We start from the raw sequence: 16,754 nt of genomic DNA on the forward strand, positions 1-16,754 counted from the left end.
ATCCCACAAAATCAGAAGACAGAGGTTCCACCGAGACTTGAACTCGGATCACTGGATTCAAAGTCCAGAGTGCTAACCATTACACCATGGAACCACAGGACTGTTAGCTGATCTTTATCAAAGGCGCTGGCTCGAGGTTCCAGTGTCGAGGGATGTCATTGATGGAGCCAAACCGTCTCCACTTCTTATATGGTGAATGTGTGCTTCTGTGTTTTTTTTCTTTTGCAAGAAAATGTTAAATAAAATAAAACTTAAAAGTGAGCTGAAAGGAAAGGACCTGTTCTGTCTTAAGTGTTACTGATGACTTTTTGTGTGTGTGGGGGTGTTTTGTTTTGAATTTCTGATCTTTGTTGTCCATAAAGAAAGGCATTAACAAAGCCCCACCTGTCATGTCTCTATTCCCCACCAGTGGGGTGGAGCCCACACTTTAAGAACGGCGGCCCTATAAGCATCCAACAGCATCACTGAGTCAGGAGCAGCACAGTGACAACTGTACACATTACTGGAGGAAGAGATAAATGACATTCAGCCAGTGTGTTAGAATAGCAGAGGAGGGTTTCAATCCATCAACTTCTGTATTATGATCTGATCTGATCTGATCTCAGTTGGCGGGACAAGGTGTCTGACTTTGGATGAGAAGACTGAGGGTTTGAGGCCCTGGCTGCAGTATCTGGAATCATACCCCTCGACCAACAAGTCATTAGCGCCAACGAAACACTTTTTCTGAAGGGGAGAACTTTTAGGTCATCAAAGATCGACATTGATGACTATTTTCTGCAGCAGGTTAGTTGGGAGCCATGACTCAAATGCATTCCTGTGCACAAGTGATTCTCTTTGGGGTTGTCCGAAATAGCTCAGTTGGGAGAGCGTTAGACTGAAGATCTAAAGGTTCCTGGTTCAATCCTGGGTTTTGGCATCTGAGGTGGTTCCTGAGTGAGGTTCAAGCTCAGGTTTGCTGACTGGTTGTGTGTCCAAAAGGCTGTCAACAACATCTTTCTGCCATTTTCTTGTGGCAGGTCAAACGATCCTTCTGCAGCTGGCGTTCAGGTCGCAGTCTCCCCTGAAGGCGTGGGTTCAAATCCCACTTCTGACAGAAACTGCTTTTCTTTCACATCTACCGCAGCAAGGTGTGTTTGGGGACAAAGGTATTTTGGTCGACTTTTGGCCACCCACACTAAAATTCCTTTCACATCTGCATGAGACTCTCAGAACAGAAGTCTGTGCTTCAGTTCGGGAAATGTTGATGAAAAATTCACTCACTCAGCTGATCTGAAGAAATCTATCAAAACTGGTTTTAATACCATCCAGGACAACCGCAAAGAGAAGCACTTGTACAAAAGGAAGTCGTCTGTGTTTCATAATTGAAATGATCAGTATTGTATTCTAAGAAGATGTTGTTGTCTTTGTCAGTCAGCACTGCCCCAACAAGTAGCACTGAATTCAACAGTCAAGTTAGTGCTCAAGTTAAGGTAACATTTGTGACTTTCAAACTACTTCCTTATCCCCCACCCCCCATATCACTGATAATATCTGCTGTCCTGGTGATTGAAGAAAGGAAGGAATGGCATTCCTACGCAGATTCCACAGAGATGGGATTCGAGTTTATATGCTGCAGCTCAGCTAGCTATGAGCAGAGTGGCGCAGCAGAAGCGTGCTGGGCCCATAACCCAGAGGTCGATGGATTGAAACCATCCTCTGCTAATGGTGTTTTAGCAACAGCTAGCTGTTCACTATCCAAAGTTTGTTATATGTGAAGATGACATTGTTACAATAGTAATTGAAAGGCATCAAAGGCATTTCCCATCTTTCATTGATCTCCAACGCTACACAGATGAATACGTCACACTTGTTCACGTTTGCTTCAAATGGTTGAGTGCATACGCACAGAAGTGTCCCTGGACTGATCACTTTAGCTTTGTGTTATTGTTGTATCTGATAAGTTAAGGACCATAAACTTTCTATAAAAGTGGATGAGCAGGTTAAAAAGTACTGAGACTTCCACCTGCAGTCTATCTAATGACCACCAGGGGGCGACTCCACTCTGTGACACAATTATCAATGTGATCAGCTGTTTACTGAAAGGATGTGAAGCCCACCAGAGACCTGCTGTGTTTAGTTCACTTGTTGCTGTTTGTAGTTGGAACAGCAGGCTGCAACATCATGTCTCTGTGGGGCAATCGGTCAGCGTGTTCAGCTGTTCACTGAAAGGATGATGGTTTGAGTCCACCCATGGAAGTGGTTTGTCTTATCCACTGGAATTATAGTGGACATGTGGAACCCCAAGATTTGATTTGGAGAAGGTGTATGACCGGGTTCACAGGGATGTTCTGGAGTATGGAGCCATCCCATCACTATATGACAATAAGCTTCCCTTTCCCCGAGACAACTACAGGGTGTAACAGATGTACAGCTGTGGTGAGGACGGGTTACAGGTCCGTAGCTGGAGGACTTTGGCACTATTGGCCTGAGATCTACAGGATTTCTGGATTTCTGGAAGGAAAACAAACATGAAAAACACAAAGTTAAATTGTAGACACACAGTTGAACTGCAATGGCCGGGAATCAAACCCAGGTCAACTGCTTGGAAGGCAGCTATGCAAACCAAGCAAAGCTCCATATAGCAGATACCAGGTCCATCCACAGCTACTGATCAGCTGAAAGCTAAAAAACTGAGCAGAGTGCTGTGGACTTGAGTGAAACAGTGAAAGGATTTCCCCAACAAGCCTTTTGATCGTAGCTGTAGAATGTCATAAAGATGTTCTGTGGCTTAGCTGCTCACAGGGCCTGTTTCTGCAAACAGAAAATCACCGCACCTCCACTGATGTGATTCAGTTTTCAATTCCTCTGATTCCTCAATAAACTGTTAGTAGAAACTGTGGCACTTTTGGCATTTCCTACAAGCTTTTTATCTCTCATTTCAGCATGCATGGTATAAAAGGTATTCATGTGGGAGACCTAGAATCCATCATGTGTTCAACTGAGAACTCAGTCGTCACACTCAACTGACAGGATCCATACAGGATCCAGAGGAGTGGAGGCAACTGGCAGTGGTGGGATTCAAACCCACGCCTCCAAAGAGAGTGGAGCCTTAATCCAGCACCTTGGACACTTCAGAATGGGAATGACACCCATGTCACATTAGTACATACAAGAACTTCCTGTGCTTGTTTAGCAATGCTGGGGATTGCACCAAAGGACTCATACATGGAAAGCACCCATTTTACCACTGAGCTACATTCCCTGTATGGTGTGGCAGATGAGATGATTGGATATCCTTCTTCCTGCTCTCAAAATAAAAGTCAAAATAATTTTAATAAGAGTTTGGTCTAGACCTGCTCTATATGTACTTGACGTAACTTCATTATGATGTTTTGACGTGAGTTTAAAAAAAGAGGCCAAAACATTCGGAGTTTGCCTTTAAGTGGACTTCAATGGCTGCTGTTTTTTCATCACATGTACACTTGTGTTCACTTTGGTAATTTGTTAGGATGACTACACAGGATAAATTGCTCCAAGTTGAGTGGATAGTTGAGAGATCAGGGTGTTGCACAAGATAAGTACTTCCTGTGCTTCATTATCAACGCTGAAGATGGCGGGGATTGAACGCAGGGCCTCATACATGCAAAGCATGCACTCTACCACTGAGCTACATCCCCTGCATGGTGCACAATGCCAGCTGGAAACTAATCACTAAACTGTTACAAAGGAAATGATCAATCTGCAGTCTTTGCTCTGATCATTGTGTGAACTTTGTGTTATTGTTGTATCTGATAAGTTAAGTTAAGTACTTCTAATGACCACCAGGGGGCAGTTCCACTGGTTGGAAAAAGACTATAGGCTGCATTGAAGTATATGGAGAGAACAACACCAAGTTCTGAGATGCTGCTTGTGGCCAGTATGGTGATTGAATCCATGACCTTGGCGTTATTAGCACCACGCTCTAACCAGCTGAGCTAACCGGCCTTTCACATTCATCTCTTCTACAAAACGTCAGGATGTTCCAAAGGGAGACATGAAGACTCTGCAGTTACCTGATTGGTCAGAGAGTTTTAATGCAACTCCTGCAGAAGAAGTTACATGAGTTTATCTCAACAACCTTAAAAAAAAGGTGCTGCTGGGATTTGAACCGAGGATCTCCTGTTTATTCTAGTTTCATGTTGGTTCAAACTGATGTTAAGATATTTGACTCTAGCAGTCATTGTTGGTCGATGTATGCTGGATAAGAGAAAGTAGATTAAACACAGCACGTCTCTCAGTGGGCTCCAAAAGACCACTGAGCCATCCTGACATGTGTGTCCAGCTGCCAGTCTCTGATGAGGAACTGCAAAAAATCCTCCAAAAAATTGAAAAAAAACACAGACTATTATGTGTATTTCCTTCTTCAAATCTTTATTTTGGTCATTTAATATGTTTTGCTGCATTTAAACTCCTACAGTTGTGAGCTTCTGAGAGACTCTGTGGCGCAATGGTAGCGCGTCTGACTCCAGATCAGAAGGTTGCGTGTTCAACTCACGTCAGGGTCAGATCATCTGTTTGCACTTTTGGTAAACGCTCACATACTCTGTGGTGGAGCAGGACGTGTTTTTCTGATGATCCATTTAATTTCTTCACATCACATTTCACATCAATATTTCCCATTATTTTAGATGGACACACATCACCATTTGATTTTATTTCAGTTTATTTTGAATATAAAAAAAAAAAAAACAAAACCCAAAAGTCAGCAAGTTTTATCAATGATATGGAGGGTGGAGGGTTTAGAAAGTAGTTAGAAAGTCACAAATGTCACCTTAAAGGGCATATTGCAGGTTAAGGACCACATTGAATCAATGTTTAAAAAAATAATATTGGAAATGTTTTGCTGGAAAGTGAAGGAGGTAAAATGTCCACAGCAGAAGGGGGGCAGATCATTGGACAAGTCATATGTAGGGCTCGTCCGGGATTTAAACCCGGGACCTCTCGCATCCAAAGCGAGAATCATACCCCTAGACCAACGAGCCCTTGATAAGGTTTTTTAAATTATTGAAAAAATGTTACTTTTCATTCTGCTCTTTATTCAAGCGTTCTTTATTGACAAGAAAGATCCAACATTAAGAACAGAACAGCTACACACAAACAAAATAATGATGAACAGCCCTTCAAGAAGGGGGACCAGAGGGTGTGTGCCAACTACAGGGTCATCATGAACCTCCGTTTTGGGTGGTGGTTGGATGTTATTGGTTTTTCTTAATCAATATCAAACTAAATAATGGCAATAAAGGTTGCAGACCCCTGATCGAGGGGTATGATTCTGACTTTGGGTGCAAGAGGTTCTGTGTGTAAATCCCAGAGGAGCCCCTCATATGATGTGTCCACTGTCTGCAGTTCCACTATTCAAGTGTCAGTAAGTTAGACAACATGAATTCAGGAAGGCTTCTCTGACTTCAACAGGTTCTGTTCAATGTGCTCTAACTGCTTATAAATGTCCCACTGGATCAAAAGCTTTGAGCTACGGTAGGCTAGCTAGCATGGTAACCATGCGCTCTCCCACTGAGCTACATCCTCTTGATAGTTCAGCAGCTTTAGCAGCTTTCTGATGCTCCACTGATTTCAAATCCATCGCCTTAACCACTCAGCCACAACAACCGCGCGCAGATCAAAGACTCCTCCCACTTTTTCTCATGAACTCCACCATAGAGTGCTTGCTGTTAATGAAGCTCCAAAGGCAATCATGGTACTGCCATCACTTCCTGTATTACAGCTTTTGCTTGCAGTCTCTGGACAAGAGAGACAGTAGTTTTGTGTTTGTTGCTGTGTGGAGCAGATGGAAATTTGGTGATTACCATTTTTTTAACAGGAGACAAACTTTGGTAAGAGTCAGGATGGTCAGGCACTGATGTTGGCAACATAAAACCAAGGGCTCGTCCAGAATTTGCCTTAATTCTCACCCAAAGCGAGAATCATACCCCTACCCCTGTGGACGCGAAATGTTGTAGTGAAATGTTGTAGTGTATTATCAATGCTCTGTGTGAGATTTTTGATGACTGAAAAGTCATGAGACTGAAAACCTTTGGGTCCATGACGAGGTGGCCGAGTGGTTAAGGTGATGGACTGCTAATCCATTGTGCTCTGCACGCGTTTGTTCGAATCCCATCCTCGTCGGTGTTCAGCTGGCTGTAGTCTGTCTGAGTTGTACCCTGCTGTTGAGCAGATTGGATGGCTCCGTTTCTGCTTTATGTTCTGTGACGTCACTCTGGTTAATGAGCTATTATAGAAAAACGTCTTCTCCCCCGTCAGTCAGATGTACAAAGATGTCCATCGGAATTTTAATGAACACAGGGCTTCTAAGATACTGCGACAGGTGAACCACCAATCTGTCTGATGACACCACTTGGATGAGAGGCCGAATGTCATTTACAAACAGTTTCTACTAACAGTTAGTTGAGGAATCAGTTGAATGAGGACAGATGTGACTGTCAACCTGTCTATCAGACCCAGTACCAACTAGCCTCTTTAAAGAGAGCTTTTAATTTAATAGAGCCGTTCATTCTAAATAATACCTTGAGACCAACAAGCCCTCAAGGAACACACACTGAGGAAGGGGGTGCAGCTCAGCGGTAGAGCATATGACTGCAGCTCCGAAGGTCCCCCAATCAGATTTGTTTCTCTCTGGTGTAAAACATGTTAAAACTGAAACAGTGAAAGGATTTTCTATAAAGTATTCCACGTAGGAGTTCAAACGAATTTTGAGTCTCTCCCTGAACTCTGAGTTGATTTACTCTGAGTATCTGGTTCCAGAATAGCTGATCTTAGTTGGTTCAATCAACTCTGATTATGTTCAGCTTGAGTTGCACACGTGCACAACCTCTATCAAAGCCATCATCTATGGAGTCCTGTCACCACGACAACCGAGAAAAAAAAAATCCAGTTATTTCAACCCAGTGGAGTCGAAGGTCTTAATGCAGGCCCATGGAGAGGATGAGCAAATGTTTCACCGAAAATGTAACACCGCTGAAATCCTTTCACTGTTTCACTGAAGTCCACAGCAGTCTGCTCAGTTTTTTAGTATTGTGACATCATCAGGTGATGGATCAAAGGCAGCACCTCTTCAGACTCACACTTCACTTCAAACCTTTGAGGAAGTGGGACACAATTCTGAGGAGCACAAAAGTTCACTGAGAGACAGACTCAGAGTTTCTGAGTTTCTGAGTTTCGCTGCAGTTTGTCTCTGAAACCACGTCTGTGTCGGTGAACACTTGTATGTTTCAGGAGGGGGAGGGGGGTTTGGCCATGCGGAATTTGTTTGGGCATGTCAAAAGTTTTTCACAGATTTGAGTTTAAATGGAGGAACCAGACACCTGAAACACCTCCTGTGTGGAGAAACTGTCAGGGTTTGGATGAAAGATACACTGTTTGGTTCTGAGCTGATCATTAATAATCAATGAATGGTCAATAAGCTTCTCAGCTGTTCTGAATGGTGACAGTGGGGCAGCCTTTGTGTTTACATCTGAATCAAATTTGATTTTGGAAATTCTTCAAAGCAGCTTCAAAGGAGGAGTTTCATTCTGTGAGTATTGTTACATCATCAGGTGATGTATCAAAGGCAGCAGCTCTTCAGACTCACACATCACTTCAAACCTTTGAGGAAGGTCATCCTGCATTCACACCCCAGCAGAGCTTCACTCTCAGTGGAGTTCCTGCTCATCACTGAAACAAACCATCACTTCCTGTATTACAGCTTTTACCTGCAGTATCTGGATAAGAGGAACAGTAATTTAGTGGTTGGTGCTGTGTTTAGCAGAAGGAAATTTGGTGACTGACAGGTTTTCACGGAAGACAAACTTTGGTAAGAGTCATAACAGCGTGTGACGTGTTCTCTCCTCTTTTCCTTTAGACTCCATACAGGCTGTTAACGATGACTTTTTTTGTGTGTTTTTTGTTCTAAATGTGTGTTCAGCATCAGTACTGCCAGTTTCTCTGCAGTTTGTCTCTGAAACCACGTCTGTGTCGTGTGCTCTTCATAGTTGTGTGTCACTTTCTCAAAGGTTTGATGTCGGTATGCACAATGTATCAGCTGATGCTGGTAATTCTGTAACATATCAGCATCAGTCCAATGAGTAAAACGGCCAATATCAACAACCGATGTTTATTTCTGTGTAGTTACCGTTTGTGTGTATGTTGCAGGAGGGGGAGGGGGATTTGGCCATGTGGAGTTTGTTTGGGCATGTCATTTGGCATGGCATGGCATTTCACAGATTTGAGCTTAAATGGAGGAGACTTGAGCTCCCTGCACTCTTGTTATGTTCTAATATGTCTCTGACTCCACCTGAAACATTACGGTCTTCCTGTATGATAAATGTGCTATGCTACATGATGATTGCCAAACAAACACCACATGGCTCGTTGGTCTAGGGGTATGATTCTCGCTTAGGGTGCGAGAGGTCCTGGGTTCAAATCCCGGAGGAGCCCATCTGTTGACCTTCAGTCATTAGTGGTGTGAACTGTTACACTATGGAGCTGTGTGAGGTTAGTTGCAGTATCTTGGCAACTGAAGCAAGAGCAATGGTAGTTTTGTGGAATCCTCACTGACAGATCATTTGGGAAATGACTGTACGAGCCAATGAAGCTGAACAGAGAGGCGATCCCTGATCATCACCTCACAGAAGAAGCACGTCACATGTTTTTCCAACACGTTCTCACTCTCTATTGTAGAGGAAGGAAACAAAACACTCAGTCACACTCATGGAGCCTAAATCAAATGACCATCAGATTGAGACAGGAAACCTCAAAGGTTTGGAGGAGAGAAGAGTATGTGACCATGACTGTCCTGTGAGCTTCATTCACAATATGACATGTCCTCTACCACTGAGCTACATCCTCTTTGGACCTTTACTGAACCACAGAGGCTCTGAGCTGCTGCAGCAGGTGAAGAGACAAACTGTTTCATGAAGCCTCCTCTCTGCTCAGGGGTGGATCACTGTTTTGGGTGGAGTGGAGTTATTGTTACTTGTAGTCACTATCCCACAAAATCAGAAGACAGAGGTTCCACCGAGACTTGAACTCGGATCACTGGATTCAAAGTCCAGAGTGCTAACCATTACACCATGGAACCACAGGACTGTTAGCTGATCTTTATCAAAGGCGCTGGCTCGAGGTTCCAGTGTCGAGGGATGTCATTGATGGAGCCAAACCGTCTCCACTTCTTATATGGTGAATGTGTGCTTCTGTGTTTTTTTTCTTTTGCAAGAAAATGTTAAATAAAATAAAACTTAAAAGTGAGCTGAAAGGAAAGGACCTGTTCTGTCTTAAGTGTTACTGATGACTTTTTGTGTGTGTGGGGGTGTTTTGTTTTGAATTTCTGATCTTTGTTGTCCATAAAGAAAGGCATTAACAAAGCCCCACCTGTCATGTCTCTATTCCCCACCAGTGGGGTGGAGCCCACACTTTAAGAACGGCGGCCCTATAAGCATCCAACAGCATCACTGAGTCAGGAGCAGCACAGTGACAACTGTACACATTACTGGAGGAAGAGATAAATGACATTCAGCCAGTGTGTTAGAATAGCAGAGGAGGGTTTCAATCCATCAACTTCTGTATTATGATCTGATCTGATCTGATCTCAGTTGGCGGGACAAGGTGTCTGACTTTGGATGAGAAGACTGAGGGTTTGAGGCCCTGGCTGCAGTATCTGGAATCATACCCCTCGACCAACAAGTCATTAGCGCCAACGAAACACTTTTTCTGAAGGGGAGAACTTTTAGGTCATCAAAGATCGACATTGATGACTATTTTCTGCAGCAGGTTAGTTGGGAGCCATGACTCAAATGCATTCCTGTGCACAAGTGATTCTCTTTGGGGTTGTCCGAAATAGCTCAGTTGGGAGAGCGTTAGACTGAAGATCTAAAGGTTCCTGGTTCAATCCTGGGTTTTGGCATCTGAGGTGGTTCCTGAGTGAGGTTCAAGCTCAGGTTTGCTGACTGGTTGTGTGTCCAAAAGGCTGTCAACAACATCTTTCTGCCATTTTCTTGTGGCAGGTCAAACGATCCTTCTGCAGCTGGCGTTCAGGTCGCAGTCTCCCCTGAAGGCGTGGGTTCAAATCCCACTTCTGACAGAAACTGCTTTTCTTTCACATCTACCGCAGCAAGGTGTGTTTGGGGACAAAGGTATTTTGGTCGACTTTTGGCCACCCACACTAAAATTCCTTTCACATCTGCATGAGACTCTCAGAACAGAAGTCTGTGCTTCAGTTCGGGAAATGTTGATGAAAAATTCACTCACTCAGCTGATCTGAAGAAATCTATCAAAACTGGTTTTAATACCATCCAGGACAACCGCAAAGAGAAGCACTTGTACAAAAGGAAGTCGTCTGTGTTTCATAATTGAAATGATCAGTATTGTATTCTAAGAAGATGTTGTTGTCTTTGTCAGTCAGCACTGCCCCAACAAGTAGCACTGAATTCAACAGTCAAGTTAGTGCTCAAGTTAAGGTAACATTTGTGACTTTCAAACTACTTCCTTATCCCCCACCCCCCATATCACTGATAATATCTGCTGTCCTGGTGATTGAAGAAAGGAAGGAATGGCATTCCTACGCAGATTCCACAGAGATGGGATTCGAGTTTATATGCTGCAGCTCAGCTAGCTATGAGCAGAGTGGCGCAGCAGAAGCGTGCTGGGCCCATAACCCAGAGGTCGATGGATTGAAACCATCCTCTGCTAATGGTGTTTTAGCAACAGCTAGCTGTTCACTATCCAAAGTTTGTTATATGTGAAGATGACATTGTTACAATAGTAATTGAAAGGCATCAAAGGCATTTCCCATCTTTCATTGATCTCCAACGCTACACAGATGAATACGTCACACTTGTTCACGTTTGCTTCAAATGGTTGAGTGCATACGCACAGAAGTGTCCCTGGACTGATCACTTTAGCTTTGTGTTATTGTTGTATCTGATAAGTTAAGGACCATAAACTTTCTATAAAAGTGGATGAGCAGGTTAAAAAGTACTGAGACTTCCACCTGCAGTCTATCTAATGACCACCAGGGGGCGACTCCACTCTGTGACACAATTATCAATGTGATCAGCTGTTTACTGAAAGGATGTGAAGCCCACCAGAGACCTGCTGTGTTTAGTTCACTTGTTGCTGTTTGTAGTTGGAACAGCAGGCTGCAACATCATGTCTCTGTGGGGCAATCGGTCAGCGTGTTCAGCTGTTCACTGAAAGGATGATGGTTTGAGTCCACCCATGGAAGTGGTTTGTCTTATCCACTGGAATTATAGTGGACATGTGGAACCCCAAGATTTGATTTGGAGAAGGTGTATGACCGGGTTCACAGGGATGTTCTGGAGTATGGAGCCATCCCATCACTATATGACAATAAGCTTCCCTTTCCCCGAGACAACTACAGGGTGTAACAGATGTACAGCTGTGGTGAGGACGGGTTACAGGTCCGTAGCTGGAGGACTTTGGCACTATTGGCCTGAGATCTACAGGATTTCTGGATTTCTGGAAGGAAAACAAACATGAAAAACACAAAGTTAAATTGTAGACACACAGTTGAACTGCAATGGCCGGGAATCAAACCCAGGTCAACTGCTTGGAAGGCAGCTATGCAAACCAAGCAAAGCTCCATATAGCAGATACCAGGTCCATCCACAGCTACTGATCAGCTGAAAGCTAAAAAACTGAGCAGAGTGCTGTGGACTTGAGTGAAACAGTGAAAGGATTTCCCCAACAAGCCTTTTGATCGTAGCTGTAGAATGTCATAAAGATGTTCTGTGGCTTAGCTGCTCACAGGGCCTGTTTCTGCAAACAGAAAATCACCGCACCTCCACTGATGTGATTCAGTTTTCAATTCCTCTGATTCCTCAATAAACTGTTAGTAGAAACTGTGGCACTTTTGGCATTTCCTACAAGCTTTTTATCTCTCATTTCAGCATGCATGGTATAAAAGGTATTCATGTGGGAGACCTAGAATCCATCATGTGTTCAACTGAGAACTCAGTCGTCACACTCAACTGACAGGATCCATACAGGATCCAGAGGAGTGGAGGCAACTGGCAGTGGTGGGATTCAAACCCACGCCTCCAAAGAGAGTGGAGCCTTAATCCAGCACCTTGGACACTTCAGAATGGGAATGACACCCATGTCACATTAGTACATACAAGAACTTCCTGTGCTTGTTTAGCAATGCTGGGGATTGCACCAAAGGACTCATACATGGAAAGCACCCATTTTACCACTGAGCTACATTCCCTGTATGGTGTGGCAGATGAGATGATTGGATATCCTTCTTCCTGCTCTCAAAATAAAAGTCAAAATAATTTTAATAAGAGTTTGGTCTAGACCTGCTCTATATGTACTTGACGTAACTTCATTATGATGTTTTGACGTGAGTTTAAAAAAAGAGGCCAAAACATTCGGAGTTTGCCTTTAAGTGGACTTCAATGGCTGCTGTTTTTTCATCACATGTACACTTGTGTTCACTTTGGTAATTTGTTAGGATGACTACACAGGATAAATTGCTCCAAGTTGAGTGGATAGTTGAGAGATCAGGGTGTTGCACAAGATAAGTACTTCCTGTGCTTCATTATCAACGCTGAAGATGGCGGGGATTGAACGCAGGGCCTCATACATGCAAAGCATGCACTCTACCACTGAGCTACATCCCCTGCATGGTGCACAATGCCAGCTGGAAACTAATCACTAAACTGTTACAAAGGAAATGATCAATCTGCAGTCTTTGCTCTGATCATTGTGTGAACTTTGTGTTATTGTTGTATCTGATAAGTTAAGTTAAGTACTTCTAATGACCACCAGGGGGCAGTTCCACTGGTTGGAAAAAGACTATAGGCTGCATTGAAGTATATGGAGAGAACAACACCAAGTTCTGAGATGCTGCTTGTGGCCAGTATGGTGATTGAATCCATGACCTTGGCGTTATTAGCACCACGCTCTAACCAGCTGAGCTAACCGGCCTTTCACATTCATCTCTTCTACAAAACGTCAGGATGTTCCAAAGGGAGACATGAAGACTCTGCAGTTACCTGATTGGTCAGAGAGTTTTAATGCAACTCCTGCAGAAGAAGTTACATGAGTTTATCTCAACAACCTTAAAAAAAAGGTGCTGCTGGGATTTGAACCGAGGATCTCCTGTTTATTCTAATTAATTCTAGCTGGAATAGCAGGCTGCAACAGAAAAAGTTGTGTCGTGTAATCCAAGAGAATTCCCATACCGGGAGTTGAACCCGGGCCGCCTGGGTGAAAACCAGGAATCCTGACCGCTAGACCATATGGGACATGTATTCTTATCAGAATTGGCAAGCCAGGAGAGACAGTCGCTGATGGATGCAGATCCATCCACTCCATCCACTGTGAGCCCCTCAGCCCCAGAATGCTGGAGAAACAGGAAGGAGGAACGCCCTCGACCAACAGTGGCAAACAGCTGTCTGAGTGAAAAACCTCCCCTTGATGTGTGAATTCAAATCCCACTTCTGACAGAAACTGCTTTTCTTTCACCTCTATTTCTGTAAGGTGTGTTTGGGGACAAAGTTGTTTTATGTATATATACATATAATATAGATAATATATATCACATAACAACTAATTACACTTGGATGAATTAAAATTTAATTTTTTTAATTTAACAGTAAGTGAAAACATCAAGAACAAGTGTGCATGTGGAGACATCCTCTTCCTCTGTGTCCTGGACACTAAAAAGCAGATGAAGCAAAATAGGTGAGAAAAGAAGATGTTCATCATGCGAACTGCGAACAAACTATGTTACTTCTCCATCTCAGAATAACCTCAGAACCTGTATTTTTGTGCTGACTTCTGCAATAATGCTGCCTTTAATAGAAGTTTAGGAACATTTGATGAAAGAATACATTTTGAAATGTCTGTTTATAGTTTATCACTTGTTAGGATCCCCGTTAGCTGTCACTGAGGCAGCAGCTACTCTTCCTGGGGTCCAAATGAAAATAGACATCTGCAGTCAAACAGGTTCAGGTAGATGCAGAGTCCTACATTAAAACAAACCACTTTACCATCAACCTCAGCTGCAGTATACACATTACACTTCCATCACCAGATCCTCTGTATATACATGTACTGCAGAGTGGTGCTGTGGCTTAGCTGGTCAAAGCACCTGTCTTGTAAACCAGTGAAAAACGGCTCTGCTGTCACATTAAACACATCAAAACTGAAACAATTAAACTGTATAGTGTGAGCACATATTCATGGGTGTCACAAGATACTTTATGTCCTCACGTATGAATGAATGTTTCACTGATGCAGATTTTTTTTTTTTTTGACATTCCTTTGGTTCCTATTTTCTGCTCAAGTGATATTTTTATGAGCTCTCTTCGGTACCAGAGCATCCCTGTGACCTTACTGTGACCTGTGGATCTCATTCCTGCCAGCCAGAGTCTGTTATGAATGATAAAATCTGAAAACATTCATGGAATACATAGAAAACAGCATCACAGAGTGACAAATATTGTTAGAACTTTATAGCAAAGTATGTCACAATAAGTAGAAAATATGTTGATAGACCGACAGCATAGGTCTCACTTTGAGCGATGATTTAGAAAATAATGCTCAATGCTCATTTTCACAAAACTACAATGGATCACAGTTTAGTTCTGATAAAGTGAGTAACTTACAGGTTTAATCCATTTTCAGTTTCATCACAGCATATTTTAGGCATAATACAACAAATTGTCACATAATTTCTGATGGCAAATAAAAAAAACAAAAAACAAAAGCACATGTTTCTATAAAGATGAATTAGCAGAACAAAAGTCACAATTTTTTCTGCGTTTTATTGAAATTCTTTGACAAAACCTTTTTTTCTGGTATATATGTCACTGACTCAAACACAACTGAGTGAGGACAAAAAACAACAAAGCAAAAGTAAAAACAAATTACCAAACATGTTACAGTTTACTTTTGGTCAACCAGCAAAGATCCTGCAGTCACCTGCTTCGGTCTTTCTCTTCTTAACATTTGTCACAACCAAACGGTTTCCCCTCTGTATGGACCTCCATGTGAAATTTCAGGTTTCGCCTTAGTTTAAATGTTTTGCCACAAATATCACAGCTGAAGGGTTTCTCTTCTGTGTGGACTACCATGTGTGCTTTAAGGATTTTCTGTAGTTTAAACCTTTTCCCACAAACATCACAGCTGAAGGGTCTCTCTCCTGTGTGGACTACCATGTGTGCTTTAAGGATTGTCTGTACTTTAAACCTTTTCCCACAAATATCACAGCTGAAGGGTTTCTCTTCTGTGTGGACTACCATGTGTGCTTTAAGGATTTTCTGTAGTTTAAACCTTTTCCCACAAACATCACAGCTGAAGGGTCTCTCTCCTGTGTGGACTACCATGTGTGCTTTAAGGATTGTCTGTACTTTAAACCTTTTCCCACAAACATCACAGCTGAAGGGTCTCTCTCCTGTATGGACCGTCATGTGCATGTCTAAGCTTCTCTTTCGTTTAAACCTTTTCCCACAAATATCACAGCTGAAGGGTTTCTCTTCTGTGTGGATTACCATGTGTGATTTAAGGGTGTTCTGTAGTTTAAACCTTTTCCCACAAACATCACAGCAGAACAGTCTCTCCCCTGTGTGGACTGCCATGTGTAGTTTTAGAATATCCCGTCGCTTAAATCTTTTGCCACAAAATGAGCAGCCACACGGTCTCTCTTCTGAGTGAACTACCATGTGAGACCTAAGATGGGCCTTCTTCAAAAAAAATTTCCCACAAACATCACAGCAGAACAGTCTCTCCCCTTTGTGGACTACCTTGTGACTCTTCAGATCCCACTTTTTTTTAAACGTTTTCCCACACTCAGGGCAGCTGATGGGTTTTTCATTACTGTCACATCCTATAACATTTACATCACCTTCATCTATTTTCACATCTAACTGGGCCACTCTGGTTTCATTAGAATCATTCTCACTGATTTCAGTATCAGAGGAGTGTGAGACCTCTTCCTCTGGATCTGGATCTGGTTGAAGAGGACTCTGTGGATCACAGCTCCTGGCCGGTTCATTCATCTCTTCATCCTCACTCTTCACCTGAAACGGCCTCACAGGGTTCCTGGTCTCCTCCAGTCCTGGTACCTGGTCCTCCTCCTGTTCCTGTTTAAGGACTGGACTCTCTGAATCCTCCGGATCCGGACTGGAGGGGAACTCAGCAGGAACCTCTTTTTTCACCATCAACTGCTGAACATCTGGAGGAAACGATTCAATAATGAATCCTCTTTATTAGCTACAATATGAACAAAGTTTTTCCTCCAGCTGCTTCATTCTACATCTGCCAAATACAGTCCTCAGCCTTTCTCACTCATAAAAACAACCGACCCGTTTTGTGGATCAGGACTCGGGGCTGCAGCAGCTCCAGCTGGCTCCTCTGCCGGTCGATCTCCTGCCTGAAGCCCGAAGCCTCCTCCTCATATCCGGCTACCATTCTGTCCACGGCCGCTAAGATCTCCCGGGAGGCGGCGGCGAGTCTGTCGGTGACAAAACCCCGCAGGACTTCTGCTGTGGACATTTTACCTTGTTCACCTTTCAGCTGAGGGACAAAAGACCATCAGTCCTGTTTGTGTGCTGCAAATATACGGATATTATCAGTATGAGACACTTTATCAAAACATTTCCTATATTCTTTTTTTAAACATTGATTCAATGTGGTCATTAACCTGCAATTTGCCCTTTAAGGTAACATTTGTGACTTTCTAACTACTTTCTTAACCCTCCACCCTCCATATCATT

The 16,754-nt window shown here is 43.0% G+C and overlaps 8 non-coding genes across 8 annotated transcripts; 4 read left to right on the top strand and 4 right to left on the bottom strand.

Moving 5' to 3' along the window:
• Positions 1 to 22: 22 nt before the first annotated feature.
• Positions 23 to 94, bottom strand: trnaq-uug (transfer RNA glutamine (anticodon UUG)). The gene has a single exon. It is a non-coding gene; the product is annotated as a tRNA-Gln (tRNA).
• Positions 95 to 843: 749 nt separating this feature from the next.
• trnaf-gaa (transfer RNA phenylalanine (anticodon GAA)) lies at positions 844 to 916 on the top strand. The gene has a single exon. It is a non-coding gene; the product is annotated as a tRNA-Phe (tRNA).
• Positions 917 to 4,451: 3,535 nt separating this feature from the next.
• Positions 4,452 to 4,523, top strand: trnaw-cca (transfer RNA tryptophan (anticodon CCA)). Its single transcript has one exon. It is a non-coding gene; the product is annotated as a tRNA-Trp (tRNA).
• A 405-nt stretch (positions 4,524 to 4,928) lies between these two features.
• Positions 4,929 to 5,000, bottom strand: trnap-ugg (transfer RNA proline (anticodon UGG)). The gene has a single exon. It is a non-coding gene; the product is annotated as a tRNA-Pro (tRNA).
• A 3,376-nt stretch (positions 5,001 to 8,376) lies between these two features.
• On the top strand, positions 8,377 to 8,448 carry trnap-agg (transfer RNA proline (anticodon AGG)). Its single transcript has one exon. It is a non-coding gene; the product is annotated as a tRNA-Pro (tRNA).
• Positions 8,449 to 9,019: 571 nt separating this feature from the next.
• trnaq-uug (transfer RNA glutamine (anticodon UUG)) lies at positions 9,020 to 9,091 on the bottom strand. Its single transcript has one exon. It is a non-coding gene; the product is annotated as a tRNA-Gln (tRNA).
• Positions 9,092 to 9,840: 749 nt separating this feature from the next.
• On the top strand, positions 9,841 to 9,913 carry trnaf-gaa (transfer RNA phenylalanine (anticodon GAA)). The gene has a single exon. It is a non-coding gene; the product is annotated as a tRNA-Phe (tRNA).
• Positions 9,914 to 13,208: 3,295 nt separating this feature from the next.
• Positions 13,209 to 13,280, bottom strand: trnae-uuc (transfer RNA glutamic acid (anticodon UUC)). Its single transcript has one exon. It is a non-coding gene; the product is annotated as a tRNA-Glu (tRNA).
• Positions 13,281 to 16,754: the final 3,474 nt, after the last annotated feature.

This window comes from Echeneis naucrates, chromosome 2 (genome assembly GCF_900963305.1).
Source record: "Echeneis naucrates chromosome 2, fEcheNa1.1, whole genome shotgun sequence".
NCBI classification, from domain to species: domain Eukaryota; kingdom Metazoa; phylum Chordata; class Actinopteri; order Carangiformes; family Echeneidae; genus Echeneis; species Echeneis naucrates.